The sequence below is a fragment of the Melanostigma gelatinosum genome, assembly GCF_949748355.1.
Source record: "Melanostigma gelatinosum genome assembly, chromosome: 6".
Taxonomy (NCBI): domain Eukaryota; kingdom Metazoa; phylum Chordata; class Actinopteri; order Perciformes; family Zoarcidae; genus Melanostigma; species Melanostigma gelatinosum.
This window is the reverse complement of record NC_136639.1, coordinates 4,120,109-4,131,108: the sequence shown is the minus strand read 5'-3', so window position 1 is coordinate 4,131,108 and position 11,000 is coordinate 4,120,109.

Below are 11,000 nucleotides of genomic sequence, written 5' to 3'. Positions count from 1 at the left end.
AAAAAAGGAAGAATGCCAAAGAATACAAGCTGTTGTTTTATTTCAATATTTGCCTCATGAGAATAATTGAGCATGAAACATGCGATGTGAGAGTTTCACGTCTGAACACTTCTGCCTGACGCGACAGCACCTCGAGGATAAAGACAAATGAGACGGGAAAAGAAAGAGTTGAGGTGACACCTTGTTTTGACACGAATGAATAAAACTGAATTCAAAGTGTTATTCCGTCACTCTGTGTTTTGCTCCCAGTGTTCACACACCCCCCCCCCCTCTCTTTTCACCGACAGGTTTCTACTGGTCACATAATTATTCCCTCCTCGCCGCTCTGCCTGTAGAAGTGAAGTCCTCTTGATGACTGCAGTGGGCCTGCTATGCTCTGGCTCCCGGCCAGCCCTGTCTACATTTCACTGATGGACTCGCACAGCAATTTGCCTGAACAAACTTATCCCAGCTGTGCGGCGAAAAAACCTCTGGAAAACGCATCACTGTGACAATTTGAGGCATGTTTGGCTTTTCAAATGGATTTTCAGAGATGTGCCTTCCTGTAACTTGTGTTATTTGAGTCAGAATAAAAAATAGACGCCAACCGACTTATGTCAGCACACCTCTCGGAGATGGCATTCAGCTCGTGTGAGCGTGAGCTGTTTCTCTGCAGACAGGTAACGCTGAGTTCAGCGGAAAACCTGTCAGGGGACTGAATAGCAGCGTAATACAGGCTTTGAATGTATTACAAATGACACCGTCATAAATAACTTTTCCATGAGACGGAACAGACGGCGCTGCTTTTGAAGGTTTTCTGAGAGGTTGATGTCGAGGCTCTCTGAATATATAGTTATAAAGCGGTCCAAAAAAAACCAGCATGTCTGATGGCATTACAGGATGCAAAATGTTTTACTGTATAATTACAGTAAATTACTGGCAGACATTTCATCATTAAGCTTGTGTACAATCTGCAGGTTTCTCTATAAAACACAGCGACTGTAATCATTTAAAAAAGTTACGTTATTTTACTGGCAGCAGTTTCACCAGCTAAGTATCTCTACTCTGTATCTGAGAAATACGGTAACTTACTGTAATCAAAATGTTACATTTGTCCGTGGTTAAGTGGTAAATTCCTGGTGAAAAGAAGCACTTGACTGTTGGGATCACAGGCGCTAGCGTCATGACTCCCAGAATGCATTGCTTTCACAGCAATATGCAGTATAAGCATAATTCAGAAGGTTGCATTTCACTGTAAATTTAGATCAAAGTGTTACAGTGTCGAAATAAATCATAAACACCATACTATTAAAATTATATTGTAGGGACGTTCTGCATGATTAGTATTTTACTTTTGATACTTTTGCACTTTTACACAAGAATGCAAGACTTTTGTTTGTAGTATTTGACAGTGTAGTATTGCTGCCTTAGATGAAAATAAAAAGGGCGTCAACAGTAACACAGATACTAACAGAGACAGTCGAAGCTAAATGTATCAGCTCACACTTGGACAGCTTACAGAGAAGAAGAAGAAGAACTCTGGACGTGAACCAATCACTGACTCCTGTGAAATGTTCTCTCTCCTTAATGCCATAACAAAACCCCAGTCTGACAAATATGACAGCTCAATCTGTTTGTGAGCGACAACAAGTCATCACAAGATTCCTGTCCAGGGTGAAAAAGTTACACACACACATCTGCCGAGAGAGAGAGAGAGAGAGAGAGAGAGAGAGAGAGAGAGAGGGCGAGAGAGAGCGAGAGAGAGAGAGAGAGAGAGAGGGCGAGAGAGAGAGAGAGAGAGAGAGGGAGAGAGAGAGGAGGGGAAAATGCCTTTTGAAACTCTCTAGCCAGGAGAATGGCGGAGGGGGATTTGTATTGTGAAAGGCCCGAGAGGAGAGAGGTGGGGCACTTTGACAAGCTCCTTTGTGAGCAGAGGAATCACATATTAATTGCAGTGCAGGGCGGCTGCCTTCACTGTCAATGGGCTTTGAGTTTGCAGTGCCAGGTGAAATACCACAGGCTTGGATTCAACAACTAAATACTTATCTCCGGTGTTGTTCTCGGAAAGTGAGTGCTGAGTCCGGAGAGAAAAGATGAAGGCTGATGTACCTGATCCCGTTCGTCTGTCGATACCTCGGTAATGGCTTAAGCCTCGGAACCTGTCAAATAGCGCAGGGTTGACAAAACATACATCATCTTCTTACACACTGTTAACTGCGATAAGAATGGTGTGCATTACAGCAAGTGATAACCTGTATGAATACCTAATGCTAATACACAAGGCAGTGTGAGTGGTTTTGTTCTTTTCTGTTCACTTTTTTTATCTAGGTGGAAAATGAACACCACAGAGAAAGCACTGATACAAATAAAAAGGTGATGCAATCAGAAATCATATAAATGTTGAATATCTCCAATAAATGCAGAAAAAATAATCCATCAAATGTGGAAATTAGGAAAAAGCTAAATAAGGACAAATAAAGAAATGATAAAAAAACACTAGAGAAAGAGACAAACAAACCTGAAGGTGGACAGACAGACAACAGACACATGTTCAGTACACAGACAGACAAAGGGAGCAGAGTTTACATAAAGGTCACGATCCATGTGAGAATAAAACCATGATCGTCTCTGTGAAGACGGTCAAACAGAAGACGACAGCTCTTCACTGAAATGTCCAGGCTGATGTACTTTCTGTCTGCTGCTTGTTCACTTTCAAACACTTTCCACTCTCTTGGTGTAGCTTTTGGAAAATCATTTAAGTTTGCTTTATGAAACAAGCTCAGGCCAAGAAATGCCATTATATATATTTCAGGAGGTAGTTTATGAAATATATATATATATTTTTACATGGTGACTGAAAAATACACACTTAAAATTCTTAAAATTAAATTCTTGCCAAGAGTCAGATGAGAAGATCGATGTCACTCTCACAATAGTGCGGTGAATGAATTAGCTGGAGCTAGCAGCCGATTAGCTTAGCTTAGCTTAGCTTAGCACAAAGACCGGAATCAGCGGTTAAACAGGTGGCGAGCCTGGTTCTGTTCAAAGATAACAAACCCCCCCTCCAGCCACCCTAAAGATCACTGATTCATATGTTATGCATTTGCATCCACTTGTTTTTATGCTCATTTTCAAATTAGCAAACATTTATTAATCAGTAATATAATAAATCATAATAAAGCATTACCTTTATGAATTACCGTTCCTGATTTTCTGGAAGTTCAGTTAAAACTTGCATTCAATTTGCATTGAAACGCGGCTTGAGATGTCTCCAAGCAGAACAAGTCCAATTTAGGAGTCTGATGACAAACCGAGATGTAGATCTGTCTGCAGGACTTCAGAACAAATCCATTTAATATTAGGCTGATCTGTTTCAATAATGTAGACATTTTATGGGAGGCAGAAGAACCAGTGATGAAGACGAGTCTAAAGACAGAAAAGCATTTATTTTCCTCGGAGATCCTTTAGACTTGTTGATCTTTGGCTTTTGACACCTCACATCCAAACCGCTTCTGACCAAACAGAAGCAGATGCTTCTTTGAATTGTAGAAGAACCGTGACGACATTTCCAGCATGAATTCCTTCTATAATGACATTTTCTTTGTTGATTCAGGGATCGAATATGACTAAATGTGTCCAATCGTTAAATCATTAAACACTAAATTCTGTGAGTGGAAACAAGCAATTAGTGCTTAAATCAAGATTGAAGACCTTTCTGTTTGCTGCTGCCTTTAATTGAACCACATTCAATTAATATATTCATCAATTTCCTGCATTTCTGCATTTTACTACTGAATTTTATTTCTTACACTGTTTCTTTAATTGTTTTTAAATCTCCTTTTCTTTTGCCTTATGTTTTGATGCTTTTAATGCTTTTATGTGAAGCACTTTGAATTACCTTGTTGTTGAAATGTGCTGTACAAATAAACTTGCCTTGCCTTGCCTAGTGCCAGCATGCCACACAGACTGTAACAAATCACCCCTAAAGCTTCTTGTATGTTCAGTCAAAGCACACATTTATACATTTTCTCCTTTAACGCTGGATGCTCACATTTCTTTTACAAACACAGACAGACACATTGCACCCGTCTTCACATCTTAACACCACTAACCCCACTCCTGTGGAAGGGTTGAAGATGAAGTGGTCTTAACAGCTCACAGATGCTCGCCCTGCGCTGACGGTGGGCAGGTATTCGTGGGTTGACTCCACCCCCCCCCCCCCCCCCCCCACCACCACCACCTCGCCCTCTGAGCTGCAGCGATTCACTGTGACAAGTTCAAAACACATGCTGGCGTTGCACTTTCAGCTACAAGTAGAAAGGGCTGGAAACACATTTGGGGTGAAAGAAGAGCCAAACTAACCATTCGGCCCTGTTTCGTCTGTTTCATCCGATTCCAACGGGCGGTGAAAGACGAGGCGATAGAGGTGTTTCAAAAGCAGTTACTTTGTTGCAGTTCAACGTATTCTTCAAAAGTTCGTCGATCAAACAGGTTTTGGACGGAACTGTCATGTCTTTGTTGATGAGGTGTTTGGGTCTGTGGCATTGACCATTAAGAACAAATGTTGGCGGAGTTGACTCATGTCTTTGTGATTGAAGCCTCAAAAAATCAGAGCAGCCACGACAAACGAATCCCTCCTTTAATATATCGTGTACATAGACTGTATATAAGAAGTGGACGTAGTCACCGTGACGTCAGCCACTGGTTTGTGTCGTTTTGAAGCCTTGAGTTCGGCATTTTGGTCGTCGCCATCTTGGTTTTTCAGAGGGGACATGAGAGGGGACATGAGAGGGTGGAGCTATGTACAACCGAACGCTGAATGACACATTTTTAGGCGACCAAAATGTTACAATTTGTTTTCATGTACTAAAAACACGGACAACTTCCACTCCGGACAACCCGGTCGTGACCTGTCAATCACAAGTTAGCCTATATCGTCGATTTTAATCTCACTGCGGACCATAGTTTACTAAATGAACATTATGCTGCATTGACGACTTCAAATCTGTTACTGGGTTGTATTTATTGATGGGTTAATGCGTGCATCACTTTAATGTTGCAGCTGTTAAATGTGGAGAAAATCTCAATTCCTTAATATAATAATAAATAGTGTGATAGCCTGCAAATTTATCTTAACCTCTAATAATACATCATTGCGAATTTGTTTATTTGTTGTATGATCAGACTGAATCTGCATTATTAAATAAATGTAGTGGAGTAAAAAGTAGAATATTTGCCTTTGGTGGAGTAAAAGTATAAAGTAGCATGAATTGAAAATACTCAAGTAAAGTACACATACCTCAAAACTGTAATTGTTCTTAAGTAAATCTTAATGTATTAAAGCTGATACAAACGTGACTTCAGTGCTGTTCTTCAGACTCGGGGAAGGTTTTACAAATATATAGCCGTCGCGGATGAAACATTCACAACATAAAGAGTAACAATTGACCTTGTCTGCAGTCCCAGGTCCTGTCAACAGTTTCATAAAGCTGGTCTGGGGAAAACAGTATTTCTGGGCCACAGGGGGACAAACTGGCAACAAGACTGTATTGTGACGCCGGATCTATCGCTTTTAATACATTCACGGTTCAGCCAACGAGGCTGCTGATGGAAACTGTGCAAAAACATTTCAAACACACCACTGTTGCTGCCGTCAAATACACCTCCAACAGCTAATGCAGAATGATTTGCTGTCTCTGTGGAGAGCTCCCAAGTCTTATAAGCAAATGTTCGACAAACGTTAAAGTGACAGAGTGCTCGAGTCTACGACTCTTGTCCACTGGGAGCAAATTAGGAAGTAGTGTGATGTTGTTATAGAGCCTTGGAGGGAGGAGGTTTGCTTCCTGTTTCCTACGGCCAGTCAGGTTCCTTTAGAAACCATGTCCATGATTGTTCCCTAACTAAACAACCAAATATTACTTTAACCATGACGACACAGGTCCCCTAACCATAACAAAGTAACCTGTCTTTCAACTCAACCATTCATTGTCATTTTTGGCCCTAACCAACGTATCCTCGTACAACGGTACATCTTATGAAAAGTTACGATTTTAACAATGATACTTTATTTTTGCAACATGTTGTGTGGATTCAAGAATGTCTGTTATCAATAAGTGATCATTAAATCACTAATTACTCGAGAACAAAAAAAATGACGTGATGTTAAAACAAAATAGCATTCAGTTCATGTAGTTTGTGTTCATACTGAAGAAAACTGCATATTTGCACATTTACATTGTCATGTTATATATTTTAAAAATGAAATGACAAAAATGTTTCTGCCTTATTTTCACCCAGAAACCTAATGAACCAACATATCCTCATACCGTGATTAATATGTTATCTTACAAAAAACGTTACTCGTGATTTTTCGTGTGTTTTCCTACAAAGTCCAGCAACACGTGTCAATGTCATACATTCTTTTCAAAATAATCTTCCTTCTTCACAGAGAACAACTTAGTTACGTTTAGGCAACAAAACAACTGAGTTAGGTTCAGGAAAAAGATCGTGGCTTGTGTTAAAATAACTACGTAAGTGCCATTACTGAAATACGCAAGTTATGTGACAAATAACGTTGACTTCTCGTTTCACGCGGGAGACGAACCGATTCCGTGGTATATCTACGAATTACAACGCATACTTTTTTCGTTGCTATAGCTACGAACGCTGTATGAGACCAGCCTGACCTAAACCAAAACTGAGCCACAGCAAATAAGAACACAACACACAACAACTCATTTTCTTTGTTTAATTTGGATGATAGCACAAAGCAAAGTTGAATCAAAACTGTTTCAGATTTTCTGTCAGAATACTGAACAGTAGGCTATATGTGCAGAGTGCTTACATATCATCTGCTGATGATCAACATCTGTGCTTATGTGTAATCTGTCAGAAGATATTATCAGGCAGGGTTATCCCTGATCATCACGAGCCTGCTGCTTCGGTCCGGCGCTGGGCCACCAGATGTCGGGCAGGTTGTAATATTAAACAGCGTGCTTTAACAATGAATGGCAGAACACCTGCAACAAAAGCAACTACAAAGAGACTTCCTCTGACAGCATTTCCTCTCCTCTCAGCCTCCTGCATGACCCCGGCACCATCTTGGAAAAAGATCTCAGCGATCGTTGCTCTGGACCAGACCAACGTCCCCCGAGAGAGAGCTCAAAAGCAGCTCTCACAAATTGAACACCGGCAGGCAGAAATTGAGGGTGGAGTGATGGAGGATGGGGGGGGGCACGGCGCACCTGCTCGTAAATCTTGCAGAAGTTTTCCTTTCACGAGAAGCACTTGAAGAGAGAAATAACAAATACCGGTCAGAGGGCCAGGGCATAAAGCAGGCAGGAGAGTGAGAACAATGTTTCGGAAATCCTTTACTGAGACGACACAACAGCCGGGGCCAAACTGGACACCTCTGGGATCCAAAAGTCAACCATGCAGACGCTAAACGTCTGTTCTGTTTCTTAACATTCTGTCTGAATGTGGATTGCTCCGGTCATGTTACCCAATAACTTTTGAGGATGAGCAACAGATCAATAACATGAGAATGTCAAGGAACAATGGAAAGAAATATGATCTTATAAGCTACTTAAAATAAGCTACTGTTAGTATCACTACTCCTTTAGTGATGAAAAAGCAATACTGTTATGGGCACACCAGATGTTGCTCCATTGACAATTGACCTTTTTACAGAAGACATTTTGACATGTCACAGCAGGAAACGAAGATGTGTAGGCTAAATAATAATATTATTGATCACTGAATTGTATTTGTTTTCTAACTATTTACAACACCTGTGCTTTCCCTAATATGACAAACCCAAATGCAGCGAAAAAGGCCTACAGCAAGCCGTCTTAACAGTCGTGTCCTTGGAGGGAACGGATGGAGAGTCCATCATGGAGGAAGCTAGCTTATTAGCTGTGTTGCACCATCACCTTTTATTCAACAGCTGCTCCACAAAAGGGAAATCGCCAGCAGACAGTTATGAGGCGATGATTGTCCTGTTTGTGATGAAGCTAACTAGCTTGCTAACTGAGCGTTAACAACTGACTGTAGATTTAGTAACTTGTCAGTTGCTAACAATCAGTTAGCCAGTTATGAGAACTTTTTTTTTGTTCTTTGGTATCTCTTTATTGAATTAAATGATGAAGAAGGATGTGAACAAAATGCCGGGGGAAGTAAATGCAAAGACAAAGACAAAATAAAAAGAAGCTCGGAGAGCTTTTGTAACTGGCTAGAGCGAGCCGGGCTTGCTAGGGTGCTAGCAGTTAGCTTACTGGCTGGCCAGACACATATTTCGTGAAAATGAGTGATTTAATTATGCTGTGCCACTCTCTGATATGACTAGATATCTAAGTAAGAGAGTGAGAGCAAGTAGCTGAAGAAGAATTTGCAGAAAAAAAGAAAGTAATATGTAGAAGTTGAACTACGAAAATGGAGAGGACAAAGAGAAAGAACAAAAAAGTGCAGAAGGCAGAAAAGAGAAACAGGATGAAGAGGAACGTGTTCTTTCAGCTGCTAATATTAATACTATTTTGTATGCAATGCTTACTGGGACAATAAAATTCCTACACAAGTAGCGACAGATCTAATGTGCTAAACGCTAGGGTTAAAAGGGTTAAACATAAGCGCATACGCCACTACCATAATAAATATGGCCTCTTTATTATTTCGATGCAGGCTGTCTTCCCTGTTTAAACATTCACTCCATCACCTGACTGAGAAATAAAAATAAGTGCACCACAATGTAAGCATTGGTTATTCAAATGGGACTCTCAGATGACACAGGCAGAAAGCAAACAGCTCGCTGCCAAATGTGGCTCATGTAAAACTAATTATAACACTCCTTTTGTTTGCACACACCTGTGGATCGCAATTGTGTGTGTTTCAATGTGTGTGTGTGTGTGTGTGTGTGTGTGTGTGTATGTGTGTAGTCTGACTGTTGTCTATATGTCAGATGCTTGACAGTAAAACTTAAACAAAAAACAGACGGTCATCTTTGCAACATTCAATACAAATATTATGATGATTAATAATACAGTTTTGTTCCAATATGTCATAGCTGAAAGACTCTTTGGAATACTACCTCGCTGTTAAATAAATGATGCTAGAACTTGTGTAGGATTGTCTTTATCTTAGAGAAATAATAAATAACAAATTTACTTTAGTGGTACTTTACTCATATACGGGGATAAGAATAAGAACACATAAGAACATCGTTTTAGTGTATTAAGGACCAGAGATTAAAAATTTGACTTTTACGCTCAAGTGTTCTCATTTTCAGCACTATTTATATCACATATTAAAAAAGCAAGCCTGCAATTATTCTGTCTATAAAGTGTCAAAAATATTGTAAATTGCACATTTAATGCTGCCTTCCCCAAAAATAAAATATGCATTTTATAATGTTGGAAAGCAATTTATTTCCAATAGTAATAATCAAAATGATTGTGCTGTGAATGAACAAAACAACCTGTTTATTACTGTCTAAATGCCAATAAAGTGGTTAGAAAGTCAGTAAAGTTGAATTCAATTACAAATACAAATGAGCTGAAAGCTGGTGGTGCATGAAATGGTGACATGTATGCTTTTAGCTGTACTTTTAGATTAAATAAATAAACAATAGATATTGAAATGAAGCTCTCCTCTGCAAGAGTGACCTGAGAATAAATAACATGCAAGATAAAAAGAAGAGGTCAAAGTTGGTATGTGTAACCTTTAAAGCCATCAGATTACATTCTATTGCTAAAATAATGAATATTGTGACTAATTATTGTTTCTCTACAAGAGTTATTTAAAAAGTAAAATAACAACAAAGAAAGATGGGTATTTTTTATTTTTATTTCTTGGTACATTACATTTGGACAGATTTATTATTATTATTTCATTTTGCCTTTCCAGAGACGAATGAAGAGCCCCCTCTTCATTCGTCTCTGGAAAGGCAATTTAGGATGAAGAAGAGTGAATTTAAGGAGCCATCTTTGCACCTGTAAATGAGTGATCCATTGTTCCGCCCAGCCATTGAAAAGCATGTAGGCTTTGAATAAAATGTCACGCCGGTGGTTCACCTGAGCCTTTTACGGATGGTTTCAAGGTGAATGGAAGCCACAACCACTAGTCCTTTCACTGCCAAATGACTGCGGCTGAGATCTTTCCTGGCTCGGTGAATTTGAAGGGGACGGTGGCTTTAACCGCAAAGTTAATTAGGTATAGGTTATTTGGGTAAAATTTACATTCAGGAACCCTGTGCACATCCTTTATATAGACGTATAAGAAAGGGCAGAATTGTTGAGGAGGGGAAGTCAAGATCAAAGTTTAAATGTGAGGCTTTGTTTATTTATATGTAAGGTATTCAAATGATGGGCTGTCAGGCCGCAGTGCTTTGAATGTATTACAAGTTCATCCAAGTGTCATCGCCTGCAGATAGACGCCTCATTCTTTTCTATGACGGCACGGACATTATTTCTTCGAGAACATACATATATTTTCTCTTCACTGAAGCTGAAGCCAGTACTTGTTCCACACAGCATGCAGTTTGGTGACGATAGAGACAAAAATCAAGACATCTAATTGGAGATGCAGCTCTTTTCACTTATGCTCCCAAACTGTGGAACAACCTTCCCAAAAACATGAGAGAGGCCGCCTCTGTTGACATTTTCAAGCATTTAAAAACATGTGTATTTTACCAAGTCTTTATTTTCAAACAGTACTTTATGCGCACAGAGTCCCACATATGTCTTTCAAATTGTATTTTTATGTCCATGCATTGTTTTTGTTTTTGTTCTCCAGTATTTATTAATCTGTTTAAGCTTTCTGTAAAAGGAAGATTGTCTATTTCTATTTCATTTGAAATGTTTAGCATGTTTTACATAGTCTGCATGAAATGTGCTATAAAAATAAATGTTATCATTGTTATATATTTATTTCGATGTGTGATTTTAAGAAGGTTCTAGTTATATTTATTCTAATCTATTTGGATAAGATACACTTGATGTAAATTCAGACAAATTATGAACTGTACAATG